The 22,398-nt window shown below is 41.1% G+C and overlaps 2 long non-coding RNA genes across 2 annotated transcripts in view; one reads left to right on the plus strand and one right to left on the minus strand.

Annotated features, from left to right (window-relative positions):
- Positions 1-2,690: 2,690 nt before the first annotated feature.
- Positions 2,691-21,478, plus strand: LOC119716611 (uncharacterized). Its single transcript, XR_005264937.2, has 4 exons — positions 2,691-2,968; positions 14,676-14,809; positions 15,402-15,527; positions 20,644-21,478. It is a non-coding gene; the product is annotated as an uncharacterized lncRNA (long non-coding RNA).
- The window catches only part of LOC113843192 (uncharacterized), a 77,631-nt gene continuing 61,745 nt past the window's right edge, over positions 6,513-22,398 (minus strand). The window contains exon 3 of the long non-coding RNA XR_003496374.3: positions 6,513-13,071. This is a non-coding gene — a long non-coding RNA (uncharacterized lncRNA). The remainder of the gene's footprint in view (positions 13,072-22,398) is intronic.

The following is a 22,398-nucleotide window of genomic DNA, read 5'->3' on the forward strand; positions in this document are numbered from 1 at the left end:
AATCCTATTGTTTTTAAAGTTCTGGTAAATGGAAAAATTGTTAAATAAGCAAGCACTCTGGAGAATCCACTGTTGACAACTGCTCAGTCAATATGACTGCAAGGAGCATGGATGCTTTCTAAAAAGAGAATGTGATTTTTGCAGATAAACTGTTTCAATATACTGCAGCTTGCTGCTGCCTTCATCTGTTGCCTCTTGGTTGAGCTTTGTGTTAGAGGCATTTTTATTGGGAATCAGTTTGCCTTATTTTTTGTTGATTTTTCTTCAGGGCCAAACAAAAATAGGGCTCTGGTCTCCCGCAGCTACAATAACACAAAGAAAAGACATTAAGAAAAATCAAAGGATGTTTAGGAGCCACTTTCTGTGCTTGTGAATGACTGAGCAAACACATTGATATTTGTACTGTTATACTTTTTTTTTTTTTTCATGAGAGTTTAAGATTTTCCTACCAGATAAAAATCAAACAGAACAGAAATGTACTTTTACTACCTTAGTTTTGACTTTGTTCTGCTGATCCTGGTTAGGTGACAAGGTGAAAGAAAGGCAAAGTATCAGGAAAAAAAATACCTGTTAACATCCTCCAAAATTCAGAGATCCAGAGCAGGCATGTCAGTAATGAACACTATTCAATAATTTTCTTTTGTGTATCACATACATCAAACAACAAGTGTTTAACTGTGAGAACAAGTGACAGCAGTTCAACGGCAAATGCTACTAACAACAAAAAATGTTGTCTGAAGGGGTTTGGTAATGCAGCTGGGATTCTTTTAATTGATGTATTCAGACACAGTAAGGTAGGTTATTATACTTTCAGCAGTAAAATTGTTACACAATCTTTTTAAAAGGAAAATAGGCTGGATGACAATACCTAGGACTTATGTGCTGCCTGCCATTTTAAAAATACTTTATCTGCATCCAGTTACCACACCCCTGCTAGGTAAGCACCATCCCTTCTTTTAGAGCTTCCTTTGTTCTCAATGGTTTTTGCTGTTTATCTTCCTGTACCAACAAAAGTTAAGCAAATGAACCCCAAAAAGCAACGGTAAGGCTGTAAAGGTCCTGAATTGCCAGCCCTGTCTTTACCATTGATCTGATCTGCGTTTACAGCTTCCCAGGGAGATGGACAGGCAGGTATTTAAATGGCCTTTGCCATGCCCTGCCACACACACACACACACAGACACAAGGGGGTTCATCCCCAAATGTGTCACTCCTAGTGCTGCCTCTCTCTTCTCCGAAGCAGCCCGCTGCTGCTCCCATCTGCAGCGACCTTTGCTTTGTGTAAGATCTCTCGTACACAAGCAAGTATGCCTTAGGCCAGCCAGTCAGTATGCTTCCCTGATTCAGGATTTCCTATTACAAGGCTGGGGAAGAAAATAGGAGGGGACTGGTTGTGAGGGGAAGAAGGCTAAACCCCTTCTTGCTCATGACCAATGAGCTTTTCCAAAGACAAGTATTTGGTACAGAGGGCTTATGCCAAGCCTTGAGAGGTAGTTGTCCCAGCTACACCATTTCCATGTGAGATTGAGTATTTTCAGCCTCTAACTCAGTCAAAAGCACCAAAAAGAATAATCCCTCCAGCAGTAATTTTGCTCTTCTACCCCCAAAATTGGACAATACTGGGGCAGAAGCCCCTGGCATTGGCAGCCCCCTCCCCAGGATCGTTTTCTGTTCTCCAGGAAGACAGGGGTAGGTGGCAGAGGAGCCTGCTGAAAGAAAACACAAGGAGCCCCCTGTCACTCTGCTCTGACCCTGTGCAGGCTCACCACCCACACTGATTTTTGCAAGCCTCCAATGCCAACTAGTCTCTTCCCTGACAGGGGTCTTCTGGACTCCCCTTGCCATGCGCATACCCTACAGTAATGTGTAATATGTAATGCACAGACCCCAAGTCTGGGAGGCATAATTTGGTTATCCTCTCTGTGTTCCTGCATACTAAAAGCCATTCATTTTTATCCAGTCGCCACATATAAAGCAAAATAAACACAACCTGTTCAAGCTAGCTGTGGACATATGTGAGTAATACAGATCATGGGTGTTATTCCATCAACGCAACCTGTTAAGCGCTGGAGACTATTCCAGAGCCTGTGAAAGTTAACAGGACTCTTTCCAATGTCAGACTGCATGTTTAACAATGGCTTTCAACAGTAGATTAATGAGATTAAAACAAAAAGAAACATGACTAATTATTTATATACAGCATGCTGCTTGTTTCAAAGGATCTCAATCAGTATATTTTAATTTAAATGACAGACATTCCTTTGATGTCTAATTAGAGAACAGAAGGGAAATCTATGACTCAGCAGAATATTAAGAAATTTCCTACTGAATACTAATTTTTGGTAACAAATGCATTTTCCTTTGCAAAGGTTTTCAGACAGCAACTCCTGGCCAAGTGTACTTTCTGCACCACTTAAATTCCACGTGTTAAATAGAGCATAAGTGGTTGTCAGCACAGGGGATAGCTGTGTCCTTCCTGAACTGTGAGCTGTTACTGCTCTGTGTATTTTGTTTATAAAACAGAAGGCAGAAATTTAACAGCGCTGTTCAATCATTAATTTTTTGATAGATACTTCGTTCTCAATTTGTCTGTAAGACCAGAGACATTCTCCCTTTATTTCTAGTGTAAATGGAAAGCATGTGACATTCTGTACACACTTGTAATAAGTAATCATTGCCAACTGTCTTGTGGCAGAGGACTATAAGCAGGCTACTTTCCTGCTTATTAAAGTGTGTTGATCAAACAGTACAGCTATTAGAGTCATTAGGATTCTTCTAACTCCATAGTTAGCCCTATTTCTCAGAATAAAGTAGCCATCTCTGTAAGCTTGGTTTGTGTTTCAAGAGAAGAGAGAGAGGAATTTTCAGTCCAAGTCCAAGGCTCAAGAGATGGAGGCACTCCTGCCTTCATGACATCTTTCCATGCTCCACACCAAGAAGCTTGGCCATCGGTGGACCACTCATCCCAGGTACCATGGTGAGCTGCTTGACTGGGTGAGCTGCACCAAGCACAGCTACTTGTGTGTCTTCCTCCAGCCGGCTCAGACTTGTGGGTGTTTGACACTGCTATCTGCACATCCAACAGGTTAAAGCCATCTGTGCTTCCCCAAATGCTTTCCTGAAGATGCTGCTTTTTGAGCTGCTCAGGTGCTGACTGCACTTCTGACATCTTTTTGCTCTAATCTGATGCTCTGGATACTAAAGATATTTGGGGACAAAAAGGCAGTGCTTCAAGGGCTGTGTGAAGGCAATTTTAGTCAGATCTCTCCTAAAAGCAGCTGTCTCATTGAAACTTCACATCACCAGAAGGAAGGGAACAGAGCAGGGATTCCTATGGGTCCCAGTGATGCTTGGGGGTAGGAGCAAAGGGGTGACTGATATAGAGGTTCACAGGACAGAACCTCTTAGCAAACCTAATCGAGCCTCTTTGGGATTGAGGGACAAACATGGCTTAAACCGCTCATTTTCTGCCCTGGTGCAAGTTACTTAGATGACTAAATAAGTGTTTGCAGTCAGATAACCTCAGTATTTGAGATATTGGAGGTATTTCCTACAGTAAATACAAGGAAGTGCTGAACAAGGGCATACTGAAGATACTGAGGAAACCCTATCTATTGATCTTAGGTTCAAACGCTTGAACGACACCACTCCGTTTAAGTCACTTCCGCCAGCACTCTCCTTTAAAGATAGGGCATAATTGCTCTACCCTCACATCACTTTTACAATAAAACACTTTTTCCTGCTCTCATGGGCATTTTATCCCCTCTTTCTCTTAAATCTATTCCTTTGTCGTGGGCCAGAGGAGGGATACGACCCGTTTCCTCCCCACATGGTGCCCCAGCATCAGCAGCTGCAGGGCCAACAGCTCTGGCTGCAGTGCTGTCCCTCCTCCCAGCCAAAATACTCCCTCCCTGCCTCTGCTAAGACTCTTGAGATGGGTGGAGGATGCCCACCGTGCCCTTTTCTCCCAGGTGTTGTCAGTGGGGACCATCGCTAATTTAAACAAGCTGTTCTTACCAGAGGACTCTAGCTGGCGAGGACACAAACATAATGTGTGACATGTCCCCCAGTGCGTCACGTTTTATGGCACTGAACTGTGACCCCCTCACACGGTCGCCTTTGCCCCAGAGCCTCCCTGTGGCCTGTCCTGTTTTGACTGACGCCCTCCGGGCCCCTCTCCCCCAGGACACCCAGCACCCCTGGCAGCCATAGAGGGCATGAAGGGCTGCCTCTCCTTTCACTTGCTGCTCAGGCGGCCCCTTTGACACTTCCACAAAGGGAAAAGCCAAAAGAAAAAAGGGTTTTGGCACAAATTACAAAGGGCAGGCTGAATGTCCAGCCAAAGGCAAGGCATTCCCAGCTCCCAGCCCCTGTAATTCAGGCTCAGCTTTGGGGAGGGTCAGCCAGAAGCTGGGACAAGAGGCCAGTGACAAGATGCCTTCTGCCTCCCCTGCTCCTTGCCCTCAGCGAGGTACAGCTGTTTGATCAGCTGGTAATTGCATTACCACATGTCAGGGGAGCTGGACACCAATGAGGCCCTTTATTTTCCCTGCTATTGTCCTGATCTGCCGAACTGCTTCAGCCCTCTGGGATGCCTACTTTCAGGAGGTTTGAGAAAAAGAGATCAGGGCATTTGAAGGGTGGTACCATGGCAGCCTGGAGGCGAAAAGCAGAAGTGCCATGCTTGTGCAGCGTCATCCCCACAGCAGAGCACTGGTGAAAGGGATGATAAAAGACCAGCCACGGCCACCAAGCTATATAGAAACTGCAAACTTGTGTTGCTGGTGAGAAGAGAAATCACTTTGTTTGTCTGGGAGGGACACAAGACACTGAGTTGTCTGCTGGCCAGACATTAAGAACATAGAAATGTTCTACCTCAAATTAACTGAGTTTTGAAAGACCTGGAAACTGGGTGGCATCTTCTGTTTGAACAAGGGAAAGCACATTAAACTCCAGTTCCAGCCCTTCTCTTCCCATCTCTCTGCTGCACTGCCACCAACCATGTTCAAGGCTTAGATTTGGGGCTCATTTAAATGTTGGCCTCATTTATTAAAAAAAAATGATCATTAAATAATGCTGCCTCTGTTCTTCTTCTGCACTCACAACCACATTGCAACCAAGTGGCAACACTATTGTTTTGCATTTCAATTGGCTTTATTAATTCTGGCAGGTGCCCTCCATCTGCCCACCAGCCTGTACAAGGGTGCTGCAGATGCCATCACACACACTACTGCCAGCCCAGCTCCACCTCTGTGACAGCCAGGCTGCACAGCCCTGCAGCAGCAGATCTGGCTTCAGAGGCTTTGTTTGTTGATTAAACTGTTTCTTTTTCCACACGTGGAAAATGCCAAGTGCAGTCATAACAGAAATGACAATTATGATGAGTGAGAGAGCTGCACTGAAGACCCATGACAATTCATCCACAAACTGCCACTTTTCAGTGTCTGAGGCTCTGGTTTCCCCTTTCAGCAGCAGGGTTGCTTAATTAGGCTTAGATGGCATTTGCCACCCCTCTAGAAGCCATCTTCAGCTGAGGATTTCCTCCTCTGTGCCACTACCTGCACTGTCCCCATGCAAGTATGGTGCAGGTTTACACTAAATTTGACAGGGAACAGGGACAGTCTGCAGCTAGACTAGGCCTTAAAGACATCTGCTCAATTGCTGTCTAAATCTGAAAGCCTCTGAGATGTCTGAATACCAAACTAATTTTTACCTAGATGGTTTTTAGCAAGCCCAGATATTTGGCTTGGAACCAATACTGCTGTCTCTCTGGATACAGCCCCCTTCACATGAAAATGGACTGTAGGCACTCTGAAGATAAAAAAATCTGTCCTAAAGCCAGACAAGTGTGATTACAAAACATAAATTAAGGCGGCTTTCTCTGTACATGAAACTGAAGGGTTTGTTAATCCTCAGGATTATCCCCAAACAGAGCATGGCAGAGTCCACGGTGTGCAGCCATCCATGGCGAAGCACTTGAGGAGGGTGGAGATTAGGGCAGTTTAGGCTTTAGAGGCCTGCTGCTTGGTGAGACAGGTCTTCAGCCTTGGCAATACAACCCTTCTCATTAGAGATGAGTCAACCCTTTTCAGATACAGCAGTGCATACAATTGTACAAGGAGAAAATGACTGTCTACCATTTTCTTACCAGTTTATAGCAGGAAAGGCAGATAACTAAGACATTTAAAAGCTTATGTAGAGAGAAAGGAAAAGAATGTGCCTCTCTGAGATTCAAGTGCATAGTGCAGAAATAAAAAGGTAAGTAAAAATGTCCTTGTAACATGGAAGCTGTTAATAACAGTCTATGCTAGGAGTAGCACTTCAGGATCCTGCCTAAGCAATGGTACACTAGGCTCTGTATATCACAGCACCTTTCCTTTTTTATCACAATACTCAATAACATAGACATAGGCAGAGGAGTGAGGACACCTATTTAGTGGTGATCACTGGCTGTGCCACAGCTCGTATATTCTGTTATGGATGTTAATAGCACATAAGGTTAGAAGTGTAGAAACGGGGAATGACTTAAGAAACACAGTTGTGGAGAAAAGTCAGTGAAGTGAAATTGGAACATCTGAAAGGACTGAAGGCAACTCAAGACAAGTGGTGATAGGAGTTAAATATTTTTATTATGGCTAAGTGAGAAAGAAAAAGGATAATAAAACTTTAATTATTTTCAGAGCATAGAACAGCCAAGACACTATTCAGCACAGGGTATAGCCTGAAGTATTCGGCTGAAATAGCAAAAAGAAAACATTGGCTCAGTGTCAGCTGGAAAAAAATTGAAGGGTCAGGTCTATTAGACTGCGGAGTAGCCTCCTGAGGGAAATGCGGTAAATCTATTGCCTGTTCTTTTTAAATGGTCTGGACAATGTGATGAGAAGTGCACACTAGGGAAAACAAATCTTGCCTCAGCAAAAAGAAAAAAAAAAAAAAAAAAAGGAAAGCAAAAAAAAAAAAAAAAGCCCCAAAACAAAAAGCCTCCCTAAAATTTCTTCATTTATAGTGGTTCTCACTAATCTAGTTCACTTCTAAGTGTTGCAGAATGGCTTGTCTATCTTTCCCAAATTATTTTTGATTAATTTCCTGGAGCAAGGCTGGAAGTTAACTGTAAGGAGGAGTTCACTGGTTCCTCAGACCCTGATCCATAAATGAGTGCACAACAGCAAAATGTTCAAAGTTATGGCAAAATATATTGCACTGTATCAAGCTAGGCCTACAGCACACAAATATACAAAATGGTAACACACAGCTGTTACCTTATGTAGCTTCTCATTGTGTTGCCTGACAACAGTACAGCTGCACACATCCTCAGTGTCATACAACTACTGTCAGTGATTGTGTCCTGTTCCTGTGTCATCTCAGATTTCTCCTGGCCCCTATAAAGTCACTTCCTCAGAGTCACCCAATTCAACAGACAATTTAAGCACCTCTCCATATTCCACTGAAATCAAGTTCAACTCAGGGATCTGTTACTTGCCCAAGTGCTTTGCCAAGATGGGAAGCTCCTTCAGAGAGAAAAATAAAAACCTAGATAGTGTCTAGCCTCTTTGACACAAATAAGTGTAAGTCTTATCAATATTTGGGATCCTCTGGCATCCAGGAAATATTTTAAAGTTGCTTGGTTGCTTGTATCATTAATAGGGAAGAAAAAAAAAAAAAAAAAAAACTTTTAAAAATCACCAGTAAGACTTCTATGTGTTTTTGTTGTTGTTGTTATTTTACTGTAAGTTTGAGAGAGCCAGTCCCAAGCTCAGCAATTTTCATTTTTTATTTTTTAGAGAGTATATATCTTCCTTTGATGCTCAGGTAGTTTTCCACCAATGAACTTGATGTTTAACTGATCTTTGGCATATATTTTTGGGAAGTTAGTTTTTTGATTAGATTCATATACAACAGGTTATGGAAAGGCATGCAATAATATTGAGCATGTTTATGAATGCTTGGAAACATTGGATGAGTGCATATAACTCATATGTTAGAAAAGTGGAATAAAAATCTGTTCTTTCATGTAAAATGTCTTCATCATGGACAAGCTAGGATGTATCCCCTTGGAGTGCATAAATCTATTGTAATTGTGGGAAAAAAAAATAATTTGAACCTCCCAGATCCTTTCCTAGGGCTTTAATCTGTTAGAAGGTCATGGAGACTCAGTCCAGATTACAAGGCAAAGACAGGCTAAATCAGTAGTTAGAAACAACTTTTATGATTAGGTTTATTTTACTTGCTTATAGGTTGAGAAAAATTTAGTAGTTATAGCCTACAGTTTATCTCCCACTTTGGCAACCTTGCAGGTGCAAGGTGGAAGTCTATCAATAGTCATCTGAGGGGAAAAAATACATTTATTTCCACAAGAAGTGACCTGAAATTAGGCCTTTTCTGTTCTCTGCAATCAAAATGCAGGGCAAAATTTATTCTCCTCCAGGCCCCTGGCACAGAATTTATTACTTGTGAAATTCACAAGAAATTACATAATTCCATCTTTCTTCCATGCTGGCACAGTAGGCATTGGAGCTGCAAACAAGGAGTGCTGATGACCCTAGCGGGGACTTGCCATTGACTGCGCTGTCTTTTGGGATCAGCTGTGCACATATTAATGTAGACCTGGAAAAAAAAAAAAACACTCACCTTTATGGGTTTCATGGGCTCCTTTACTTGCAGAAACACCTTTATCCTCAAATTCTTTTCCATGCGACACAAATTTTACTGTTTTCTTACTCTTCCACCTTTTGAAGTATAAGGCAGTCCTGCACTGATGTTTTCACCTGGACAAAACCCAAGAGCCTGTAATACTCAAGAGATTTTGTCTGTTTCCTCCATGCATAGATCCCTGTATAGATTTTTAGAGTGGTTGCCCATCACAGTGTTTATAATACTGAGGGCTAATAATAGCTCCCAGCCTTACTGTTGCCAGCTTGTGATCTTTTCAGAATTAACAAAGTACAGAAGGACAGAGAAGGTGGAAAGCCTCCTTGGATTAAAATTAATTAATTAATTAATTAATTAATCTCTAATATTTTAATTGAGAGCTGAACAAAACAATCTGTGGAAGGAGTATCCTAAAGTAATGCAACCTAAGACTTCAAGGGGATTTTAAGCAGAAGAAAAAATCATTTGGATCAGTCCAAGACACTGTTTGATTAGCTCATTTTCAAACTATTGAACCACCTCATAATATTTCATCCTTTCCTTCTGTCTCTAATGATCTCTAATAACAAATCTATCTCTAATAATAATTGCTTTAGTTTAAAAAAAAATAATAAAATCTGAACTTTCATTGTTAAAATATTGATTAAACCTGTTTAAATAATTTTAAAATAAAAATGTTGACATTTGAAAGAAAAAACGTTACTATTTAGCAGCATTAAAAACTAATTCTGTGAATAGCTCTTTTTCTCTCACAGCAAAATTCCACATTCATGAAAACTCACTCTCCACAAAAGGTAAGGAAAATATTGCTGTTCTAAGCACAAAAGTGAGAGTAGCACATTCCCCTCTGCATCTTCACAAAATCACTGTCCCAGCATTGCAAGAAGGGATGCAGCAATGTTGTCAATATTATGCTAAAATGTAAAGACATCTGTTCCTAGAGCTCCTTGTAAAATCCAGGAGTCTCGGTAAACAGCTGGGAGTGAGATTTTTTTGTATGTTTGTTTTTATTGTCTTTTTTTTTTTTTCCTTAGCCTCTGTGTGGCAGAGAAACCGATCAGATACCAAATAGGACTTTCTGATCCTTACAACCAGCCAGGAAAATTGTAAATTTGCCTTTGGAGGTAAAGTAGCGTCCAAAGAGCTCCTGGGGCACAGGCCCCAGGATAAATGATACAGTTGGGAAAGTCTACATCTGGATTTAACTGTGTCTACAATGCATTTGAAGTTGTGACTCTAGCTTTTGTAAAAATATCCAAGGTGCCTGCAGTAAAGAGAGCAGAGAGCAACAATGGTAAAAACAGTCTGTAACAACAGGATGCAGCTACTCTCTATAGTCCACAAACAAAATTACTGTACAGAGAAAGAAGTTAGGGCCCATTTTCAGATCTTTTTCTGGTAGTGATCAAATTTCACCCCGCAACCTATTAATTTATGGGTGGTGAGCAATTAGTCTCCAGTGATTTCACCTAAAAAGTATGGTGGTTTTTTGTTTTGGTTTGGCTTGGTTTTTTTTTTTCACTATAATGCATTCCAGATCATGAGAATCCATGCAAAGCCTGCCACCTCCACAGTAATTAATTACTCTGATATAAAACTTAGCAGGCTGAAAACAGTTTTTAGTGAAAACAGCAGACAAAGCACGTGTCTGCTTTGTGGTTTTACTACAGAGACATTTTTACCTGTCTAGGAACTCTCTACGCTGTGTCAGAGAAGTCATTAAATCAAGATAATGACATCGCTATTCCACCTCCTTCATCTACCTCCTCAGTTACTACAAGTGACAAGCAATCAGTTTAACACTGTCTGCTTTCTAAACCTGTGCTGCAATGTTTGTTTTATAAATACAAATCTCCTTTAATTGTACTCTGTGAAAGAAGATGGGATGAGATGTGAAAATAAATTCAGTAAAATTTAGCTACTGGCTTACAAAATATCAAGCATGCATTTTATGTTCAGTCACCATATACGTTTAAAGGTAAATATCCATGCTACACATTTAGGTCAGTCATTATTTTAAGGCATGGCTTCACAAGCAGCAGTGGACTGCTCAGGCTGCAGTTCAATCAGAGATCTCACAGAAAGCAAGCCAGCAGGGCTGACAGAGCAGCAAAGCTGAGTTCACACAGCTGGGCTAAATGGGTGCAATGGACTTCTTTTTCTCTGAATTATTTTACTTATCCACTCCTTTCTTAAACTCATAGTTTAAACTCATAGACTGCATTTTTAATTCTCAGTGGAACCAGAACCACAGAATTCAAATTCAGTTTTATTTTTAGATGTCTCATTTCTACAAAACTTCGCACATTCTCATTCACCTTGTCCCTTGGTTTCCCTGTCTAATTGACTGAATATTTTAAATTCAGGCTAAGTTACTCAGTTGTGACTAGCCATTTATATCAGGTGCAGTCCCCTTTGTTGCAATTAAATGACATTTTTAGATCAAATATATTTTAAACAAGCTTTTAAAAGAATTTTGCTCAAACAGACAAGAACATTACTCTGATCTTTGCTCAAATCATTTTTGCCATCTGTGGTTACCTTTCAGATCAAGATTCATGCTCTTAAATTTTATGACTACTAACATTCATTGAATACAAGGTGCAAAATCTGCTTTATAAATATGTACAAAAGCAGACTTTAAAGTCTACATTATTTTAAATACTAAATTATGGCTTAAATATTGAGCTTCCAAGTCCCAAAATATTCCAAGCAATGTATTTGGAGCTCTAATTTATTTCTTTTTTTCCTATTGCTTTGCATATTTGCTTTTAATATTTGCTCCACAGCTGGGAGAACTGCATATTTTTACTGAACAGTAAAGATTTCACAATCATCTGACTTCATCAGCTGAAGATTTATGCAAATCACTTAATAATAAGACTCATAATAATATCTTGGCATTGGTGGCACTAGAGTATGAATACTGACTGCTGATAATTGATCCATGGTGTACTGAGTGAATAATGAATGCACTAAGGGAGTCACTAGAATACACTCCAAGATACAATGTCATTAAAACAATGGCCACAGTAGTCCAAGGATTTAATGCAAAAATAGTTTGCCTGGCTCAAATACTTGCCTACCAGAATTAGCTATTTGTAAAAGACATTGCCTGTAATAGATGAAAGAAGCTATTCAAAGTTATTTTCAGTTATTTTCCTCCAGTAACAAAGAAAAACACCAATCTCTTATTAAACAGTTTTTCACATCTCAAGACTGGTCACCATTTCCTGAGCACCTTCAATTACTCCATCTTCCTCCTAACTGTCCCTCCTCCTCCCTGCTGCTCTGCTTTTACCCTCTTTGATCCGTGAGTGAACTTCACCAGCATCCCTCATCTGCTAAAGCCAGCTCTTTCATTCTTTCTAGCCAGGCCTCATGTGATTTGCCCTAGGATTGTCTTTGTCACCCATCTGAGTCTCTGTGTGACCTCTCCAATGAGTTTCCTCAGTGTCTCCTTATTTTTCTTCCAGCTATGCCTTTTATCTCATGTTGCCTCTTTGTGCTCTCTCTTTGTTCTTGTATCATGTCACCCTCTGGCATCCCAGCTGTCTAATCTTTAATTTTTGGGTTTCTTCGAGATGTCCCCACTAGTTCCTACTACTCTTCCTACTCTTTCTTCATCCAACTTGGTCTTGTGTCCAGGTAAGACTTGGGGTGGGGAAAGAGTGGTAGAGTTAAATGCTGCTTCAGTCACCATTGCTGTATTAAACACCTTGAAATAGCACAACTGGTTGGCTGACATGCAACCAATGTGTTAACTGTGTGTAGAGGTGCACATTTGTGTGATTAACCAGACTTGCTTGACAATATTTTATTGGTCATTAATTTCTAATTAATTTCTTCTTAATGACCCATAATATCCGATGTCTGTCATGCATGTTCCCAAAACAACCATGAACACCCGCATGCACTCTAATATGTATACTATTTTGGACTGTATCAGCAATGTAGGCTATGTATCTTTTCCTCCTACTGTTTGTTACCTGAAATAACAATCTGACTTTGAGCTGATTATTCAGCCTGCGATAGGAAGTTGTGTGTACTTTCAGTGAATCCAAAAGGGCTTTCTCATCCAGTTTAAAGGTAATGTTGGCAGTCTGCTTGTCCTCATGCAGTGGTACTACCCCAATGGCACATCATAGGGCAGAGATTTCTCAGGCTTTTGAACACAGGTCACTGACACCCTCTGAGCAAGACAAGGTGGATGATCCCCTCATTTCTCAGGACACAAAAAGCAACCGTGATGACTTGATAATAGAAAACTTCAGGCAATTTAGATTTATCCTTTGTATGGATGGGTTAATCTTTTCTGAGTCTGAGGATGATTCTACCAGCTACCCATTGAACTGAGAAGACTGATGAAGAGGTGTGCAAGATCACTGGGGTGGTGGTGCCAGATCTGGAAGGTGTGCGAAATCTGAAACAAACACAGGAAAGTATCAGTCACTACTTAGATCAGTCCAGACATGCAACCACAGAAGGAACCAAAGGTCATGTCTATTCAACATGCGTAAATTAAATGTGTCCAGAAAGCATAAGCCAGCAACAAGTTTGTTCCACACCTCCACACGCCTCCAGAGTACCAACCTTTTGGCCAGAGTATGGGATTATAGTTGACCACAGCATAAATATTTCAGAATCCATTGGCATGGGAAGGAAAAACAAGCATGAGCTCTTCTTTCTGTGGGATACCTTGCACCAATCCTTCATTGTCAGAGCAATTACAACCTTTTGTTTGGTTGCCTCATTTGCTTTCCTGCAATGCTGTGTCTTAACACCACATTTACCTGATAAATTGGCCAGCTTCCCCATCTGAATAATGATCCAAGGCTTTTACATGCTCTTGTCATAAAAAAAACAGCAGCTCTGCTGAATGCCCTGGCTGCTATCAGTAAACACAGCCAAGAGGCTGTGCCTGCAGCGCTGGCAGGAGTTACGACTCTGAAAACACCAGCCAGCTCAGCTGCCTTAGTCACTCACTCACAAGTGGTGCTCACACATGGTCCCTCAGCTAGCTTGCTGGTGACTGGATGGATACAGTGACAACACAGATGAAATTAACAACAACTTAAAGCAAGTTATTATGTTCATATTTGTAAGTCAAAATAGATGATACAGCCCTTTTACTGCACTGAACACTGACTGAAGGAACTATTGCACTGACAAATGTCTGGCATTTCTTTGTGGGCTCTCCAATAAGGTCAACAGCATCTGAGCAACCCTTATCAATGCTGGAGTAAGAGAAGGCAGCGAAACCCAGTCAAGGCAGGGAACTCTTATACAAAAACATTGTTGAATATTGACTTTTATATTGGCATTTCCAGGATCCAAAAGACTAAGGGAAATGATACTATGTCAATATTGGAGTATAAAGACAATGGGCACTTTCATTGCTGGGTACGTTAAACTGATCTTCCGGCCCATCTGGATCTTCAGTGGAAATGGGGCAAATCATTCCAGGTTCATCTTTCATTACTCATTAGTAATGCTTTTTCTTTTTCTTTTTTTTTTTTTTTCTTTGTGGGAAAGAAAAAAATGCACAACGAAGCTGTGATTTTTATTTTTTTTTTGGTACCAACGATCACTTTCTCATCTCAGAATGGCTCCAGGCCTTTCTTTAAAAAAATAAAAAATAAATAAATAAAACACAACACTTTAACAACTTCAGGGAAAAAAAAAAAAAAAGAGAGAGAGAGAGGGAGGGTAACAAAGGTAATGAATAGTTTCATTCTTTAAAAAAAGCACCATGCTTTCAAGCTCTGGTACACAATGACTGCCCTCTCCCCTCATGCTGGGAAAAGAACCAGAGCAGATGCTTCCTCACACATCCAGTGTGCCTCATAAAAGTGTGGGACTCTTCACAACAGAGCAAAGTATTGCTTCACTAGTGCATCGCTCCCTGCAGCGGTCTCCAGGGTATTTGAAACCTACTAATGGAGCAGATATACAGACAGCTAGAGGACAGGAACAGTCACACTGAATAAGACTAATAACCCATCTAACATTGTTTTTTGGTTTCAGAGTCAACCACGTCATGCTGCCAAGAGGTGTGCTCTCCTAACAGAGAACTGCACATTGACCTGCTGGTCTGAGTCTGGCTCTTGTAACGGCTGGAGGATGGAGACCTGCTCCTTTTCCCCTGTCCCCAAATACAGGTCAATTGTGCCTCACAGGATGGACTTCTAGAGATAATGGATATGATTTGTTTTGTTTTGTTTTGTTTTGTTTTTGCAGGGGAGGTGGAGGGGGGAGGTTACACTGAGGTCCTTGAATGCAACATACTGCATGATGGTGACATCCAAAATAACTATATTTTTTTTTCTGAAAACAAGCCATCAGTTGAGCAGCCATGTTACCAATGACTCATGTCCTGTAGCCTTCAGCTTCCTCTGTAAGCACCTGAGCAGCCAAAGCCCCCTCAGCCACCTGAGGTCCCTCAACAAAGCCTCTTCCAAAAGCTGTGGTGTGGGGATGGGGAAATGACATTGTTGACAAAGCCCTGTGTGGACAAACCAAGTCTTTCCTGGGGCACCATTTCACCAAACCTCTGTTCTTAATAAAATCTGTAGGAGTGAGGTATCTTGGAGATTTCCTTTGGAACAGCAAATTCAAAAGTTGTTGTGGTGGAGAGGTCTGATGGATCTTTGGACAGACAGGCCAAATGGGTGATCGGACGAGCCTCTTAAAATAAGAAAAGTGCAGCAGGGAAATCATTTAATTCATTTTTAATAACTATCACACCTTCAGCTACCTCACAGCACTGGGTGAAGACTGGATGTACCTGGAATTGTGCTGGAAAAAGTGCCTGAACAGTTAATCTGGAATAGTTCTGTGCAGTCGAGCCCTGTTGTATGTATCTCCACCAGGCCTCTTGTAAGTCTTATTTTTCTTTTTTCTTTTTTAATATTTTTCCCCTATAAAGAAATGTTTGCATCTTACATATTCACTTCAGTATCAGTCTTATTTTTCAAATGCATAAGGAAATTTGGAAGACTGTACTCCTGATTGATCAGGCTGTGCTAATCTTTCCTCTCCCACTGATTGTTGTCTTCAACTTCTGAGCCAATTCTATGCCTAGAGTTGCAAAACATTTTTCTCATAATTTGCAGCTGCAAGCTTCTTCAGGACAAGAGACTTGGCGTTTGCAAAATATCCTCTACTTTTATATCGTTTTCCAAGATATTTGCATATCTAATAACCAGTTTGCCTGGCTTGTGGTGCTGTAATTTTTAAGCCTTCCAGAATTCATAGATTAATAGCACATTCATTCCTTCTCAGTTTGTTCTTCATTATTATAAATGTGCCTTCATGAAGCTTTCAGTTAAGACCAGGATATTCTCCCTCCACTAAATCTTTCCTGTTACCTAAAACTTGGGAAATCATGCCCAGAGGAGACCATTAGTTATGCAGAAGAGGGAACAAGTACATGGATCTGATGAAACAGTCATGATATTTGGGCTGCCTCCTAGCCTGTTCTTCCAAATTGTTATTGCACCTGGAGACTGCTGGTTTTTAGTCAGTCCCAAAAGGATGTATATCACGGGCTGGCAGGGCTTGCCTAGACTTCCCTGCATAGCCTTGCCATCAGTTCTCTACTTTCCTCTGGAGCAAGTGATTTGGAAAATATGCAAGGGAATAGCTCAATCTCTGTTCTAGGCACCCACTCAAAAAGTAACAAAAAAGGTATTGGATTTGGAGATGTCCTATATGAGAGAGGCTAAATATCCAACAACAGATCTTTACCCACCAAAGGACATGAACCACTGGCTACTCCTAAAGTCTTTGCATATTTGTGAGAGAAAGCACAGGCTTAGAAAGCACAGACTAGCACCACCCTGTGCAAAGCCCAGTGACGGGACTTCCAAAGCACGCAGCATTTCATCATTCCATCCCTCCTGCTGAGCTTCTCCCTGGGTGAAGGAGTGGAAACATCACGGAAGCAACTCGCCCTGAGACACGCTGCCAAGCAGCTTTCTTTTACAATTACTCCATACTAAACCACATTGTAAGGTAATTATTTCATTAGCTGTAATACATGTTGGGACAGAGCTCTCTTGGCCATCTCCTTTTCATCTCCAGTTGGGAACAACATGGGAAGAGCCGCAGAGGAGAAGGAAAGTCTTTGAATACCCACCTGTTTACTTCTCTTTAATAGCCCTGAATCCAGAGAAAGTTAGGAAGTTCACTGGCAACAGTTAAATGTTCAATAAATTTGACCAAGAAATTCCTGAGCCTTATATGATTTATCTCACTCTGCATAATAAAACCACATGGAAAGTTGAATGTACCAGCCTGCTTGACCAGCTGCGATCAAGCATAGCATTTTCATTAATTGCAAGGCTTATCCATTACCACTGCACTCTGAAATGCCAGTGATCACACTGCTTCACCATCACTCATGGTAGAGAGAGAGAATCAGACTGAAGCATTTAATATAAGCAAGCCCAAGGCACCAATCAGGACAAGATTCAAATCTTTCAGAGAAATGGATTTTTGCTTTTCTGATGGAAAAGATAAGGTCCTTCATAGTTACACAATTGGAACTTAACTCTAAAGAACAGGGAGACAGAAACACTGGCAATATTACATCTATTATCTGAAAAATGAAACCCCAAAATAAATACGTTTCTGAAAACTGAAGGATCTTCATCATTAATTCTTGAATAATGCATCTGTTTAGCCTTGACAGGCACATTTTGGAAAGGAAAGTCTTGCTGAGTTTTGTACATGGAAGAGGTTAGTGACAGTTACAACTGGATCACAGGAAGAACTGAGGGTTGCAGCGAGTCTTGTTTGTGCAGGTGGTGGTAGATGCCTTCAGTGTCGTCCCCCCCCCCCCCCATATGCCCTTTTGCTACATGCAGTTTGCTAGTCCAGGACCAAAATCCTTCAGAGTTTTCCTGAGCTTCATCAACATACAGGCTGCTCGCTCATCTTCATTTGAGTTCCTTTTCCCTTTTAATCTTTTAAAATGAACTCTTACATCTACCTTTTTCTCGGCTTTATTCTTATCATTATAAAGAACAGTCGTCTCAGTGGGTATTGATTCTCAGCACTCATGCATATGGAGAGGCTTGATTGCTAATTGAAGAGGGGTAAATCCAGGAAACTGTGTAAGATTTGCAGTGTAAAGGGAAAACTTATTAAAGAAAAAATATGAACTTGATAGACAATACATTTAGAATTAGTTTCCCCTCAGACCATTAATACAGTTGTGACTGGTATGTGATCAGCAGAGGTGGCTGTTACAGAGATAAAAGTTGGATCCAAACAAGACAACAAAAATTAATAAATAAATAAATAAATAAATAAATAAAACTACACAACACAAATGTATCCCAGAAGAGCTTCATTTTCGATATTCAGTCAAGCCATCTGAACAGTTGCCACCAAATCAATAGACCCACAATTAAGCATACAGTCTCACAGCTTGGAGATGAAAAGCAGTGAGAGCTAGAGAGATCGATATATGGGGTTGTTTGTTCCAGTTGTTACTGAAACACAAACGCATAGACAGTGTTCCTGCTGAATACAGTGAGCTAAGTTAATTCTTGGGAAAATGCCACTGAGAAATGGATTGGATCTAGTGATTAGTTTGACCCTTTGTGTCCCACTGCATGTTCATGCTCTCACCACAAAGTAGGCAAAGGCATGAAATCAAAATGCAGGGTATTTGATATGAAAGAAATATAAATCTGTGCTGGATCTCTTCCAGAAAGTGAAAGTGTTTCACAGCATCAGACCCCTCCCTTGCTTGAATATTTCTCTTCTCCTGAACTGTCCAGACATTACGTGACTGTCACCTTCCTCTAATCAAAAATGGGGACAGCTTACTTTCCAGAAAAGAAACAAGAAAGAGGGAGGGAAAGAGAAGAAAAAGAGGCAGAGGGGTGATCCAACGAGCCTACAGGTGTGTGCCCTACCACCTGGGATGCCTGCACTGCACCCGACTGCTCTGCAGTGGTCTCATCCCAGTCCAGTAGGGCCAAACCTCCCAGAAGCCTGCCTGACTTCTCACAAGAACAGACAGACTTTTTGCTGCATCCAGCTCCACCTGCACGACGAAAAGACCAAACCCATATTGATTAGATCAAAAAAGAGCTTTTTTCAAACCCACTTGAGAGGGAGGAAGAGTTTAAGCTCAACAATATTGACCACAGTGAGGCCTATATGCCTGTCAATTAATGGGAGTTGCAGCTCCCGATACTGAAGGCACTACACAGGGACAACAAGTGCTTTTCCAGTCTCATTTAAAGGCTTCCATCCTATGAATGGAACTGGTTTACTTGCTGGTAAGCAAATGCATTCAGCATGCATTTATTTCTATTCCCAGTTATACAATATTATTTCCAGTACCAGTTCTCAACTCCTAGTTCCCTGTCAGGTATATCACCAACAGAAGAGGGTAGTGCAAAAATAAAAAATTAAAAATCATAAATCTTGCAGGCATCACATATTTCCCTAGTGTAATGTTAGTGGGGTTTTACCAAAAAAATAAGCAACCTTTAATGAGTTAAAGTTTAGTTTTGTGCAGTTCAACCAAAGACACCTAGAGCTGTACCTTGGGCTTTGTTTATCCTCATGCTTAGTCTTAACTTCAAGGGCAAATTTTGACCTCCAGTAAATAAGCACATGCAGGATTTGTCCTCGTTCTCATCAACGGCAACCCTAATCACCTCACAGAGACTCTGCCCCTAAAAGCATCCCTTGCTATTAGCAGCATTAGTCTCTAAGAAAGATGACAGAGTATGTGTCCAACTTGATTCCTGCTCACTTCATCTCTTTGTTCCTAGTCATCACACTCAGAAGTGCAAGCACGTGCTGGCATCTTTTCTGAAAAAAGTTAGCCAGCACAAATTGAGACATTAATTTCCTGGTAACACTACTGACACATCCTGATTTTAATCTTAGCTGTCCATGCCTATTACATTTGTATTGCATGCATGCATTTACTGTATGCTCACCTGTCTGGTTAGTTACCCATATGATTTTACCATGGCTCATTCATCTTTCTCCTTTTGCCCTCCATTTTTGATGATATTGTCCATTGCTTCCTGTTCCCAATTACATAGTAAACTGATAGGGTGGAGAGAGTCTTCTCCTGTTGCCCACATGGCGCTCAGCGCTGCATGAACCTCAGTCTATCCCTAGGGCAAGCTGGTACTTCCACAGCAAGGGGTAATAAATAATAGAGAGAAAGAGCAACTGAACCCAGACTTCCTTGTGGTTCCAGCATTTTGGCTGTTGAAGCTTTGAGATAAGACTCTCTGGCTTGTGAACAGAGGGGAAAACATAAAACACTTGCAACTTTTGAATAGATTCATATTATTTGTATAATAATCAGCGACTTATTAGAGCCTAGACCCTTAAAAACCTTTGGGTTTTGTGAGTGACCCAGAAAATGTTTTTGGTATCAGATTTTCTGGCAGTTCCTTCCTAAGTAGAAATAGCACATTTCAAAACCTCAGTGTCTTGTGATGGCCTGTTTGTTTTGATTGCAAGGGACTGAGTTTCATCTTGCTCAGTACACAGGAGTTGCTTTTGGAGTGATGGTATCTTTTTAAAGTTGTCTATAATTAAAGTTGTTTTATAATAATGCAAACACTCCCAGTTAGGATAGAAGTGATGTTTACGAGTTTAGTCTCTTTCACACAAATTTCCGCTTGGATGCATATGCTGCCTAGAGCTAACAAAAGAAAATCTTTGAGTAGAAATGAACTGGTAAGGGCAAACAATAATTAATTAAACAGACCCATGAGGAGGCCAGAGAGTGATTATTCACTGCTGTTTTTTTTTTCTTTTTTTCAAGCTTTTATTTTTCTTTTTGTTCTACTTTTACTCTTAAAATATAAAATAAAACAGATTCCTCTTAAACTCTTTCTTGCATAAAAAAAGGGGGGGGGGGAGGGAGTTGAGAACATATTCAAAATACTTTTTAAGTGATGTAAGTATCTGAGCATCTGTGTGAGACTTTCTGCTGTGCTTCCAGAAACACAAGGGAGAAACGGTGTTGTTCATCTACCATCATGTTTCATGGATTTGGGACATCTCCAGAAGATGACATGAAGAGGGAATAAACCACTGCATACGAGCTGTGCAGATCCTGTTTGCAGATTATCTACAAGCTCGGCAGCATCAGAGAGCTCCCAAAGCTGAGAACAGCACAAACTCAGCCCTGCCCATCTCTGGCATGCCCTTGCTGTCAGGGCTTGAAAGTGGATCAATACAAAACAGATCGTGATGGCCTAATTTGTTTCTCTGCCACATCTCCATTAAGCTCTTGACAGCCGGTGACTGCCAGTGAAACAGCGAGGAGGCCTGCCCTCTCTTTGCCGGAGCTGACCTCCCTGCCCTGCCTGTCCTGTGCCTTCCAGAAGCACTGCATGGCCAGCTCTGGGTACTAACCTCTCCCAGACATACAGTAGGCTGTTAGAGAATCATGAGGGAGGGGAAAAAAATAAAAAATAAAAATAATGCACCTGTACCAGTCAGTGCTATAGTTTCTATTGCAATTTCCAGTGTGCAGACCCACAAAGCATCATTTAAGATAGAAATTACAGAAATTAAAGCAGGGCAGAAAGTGTCTAAACTTTCAGAACTTTCAGAGCACTCCATTCCTCTAGATTTGGACCCCCTAGATGCCTGCTGTGGTTTGCTAATCCCATGGAAAGGACTAGACACACCCCCATCCCAGAGGAGGCCCCTCAAGAGCCCCTCTGCCCTGTGCAGACAAGGCACACAAGTGATGGGTCTCTGGGCCAAAACACTGACTGAGATGCACTCAGTTCTTCTCACATGCCAGCTTATAAGGTAGAATATCTCCAGCAAGATAGGCTGAAAGGTGCCCTTTGGATGGCAATCGATTGCCAGCATCAGGTACCAGCTTTCCCAGCCTGAATACTTGTCAAGTAACAGAAGACTGCAGGGCCTAGCCTGGAAAGAAAGCATACCTGACATCTGGATTATATGAACTATGTAAGTTTCTTAAAATGAGGTTGCTAACCTGATGATGAAGAGATGAGTGTAACACAAAAGAGAGCTAGTTTGAAGACACAGAGTTTTCACCCTTGCAATGTAAATGCAGGACAAGCTGTCCTAACAGCACAGCAGGTAGCAATACTCTGCTAACACATCAGGAAGGTAAACAGGCCACCAACGTCTCATATGTACCTGTGGAGAAGATTAGGAAGTCCATACTAATGAAGGAATACAAAGTACCACAATGAAAAGCTAATTGTATATATTCTCAGCAATATTTTAACTCTTGGCATTAAGGTCTCCAATGTCTTTAAGCAGACACTAAAGTGAACAAAGACCCAGATAAACATCATTAAGAACTGACAACAGGAGGCCTGCTACCATGGAAAAGGACCTGACAATCTGCACGATATCTCTGTCTGATATCTGATTCATTACAGAATATGGAAGATATCAGCAAACACTGTCTGTTTTGTAACATATGGAGATGTTATTTCAAGAATATTTTTTGTAAGTTCTACAGATCTGATTCTGCTTCACAGAAATCTCAGCCATGCCTTTAAAGTCTGAGAGAAAGAGCTCACCAATTACCATATGGGCTCCAAAGATCACACCTAACAGTATTACACAGCATCACTCAAACGAATGAGGCCATTTTATTATTGAGATATCATGTATTAACTTGACATGCAAATTAGCATATCACCTAGACATGTTGAGGGAAATTTTCACTGAAACTTCTTTCCATGTGTACCTCAAAACAGAC

Source organism: Anas platyrhynchos, chromosome 3 (assembly GCF_047663525.1).
Source record: "Anas platyrhynchos isolate ZD024472 breed Pekin duck chromosome 3, IASCAAS_PekinDuck_T2T, whole genome shotgun sequence".
NCBI lineage: Eukaryota > Metazoa > Chordata > Aves > Anseriformes > Anatidae > Anas > Anas platyrhynchos.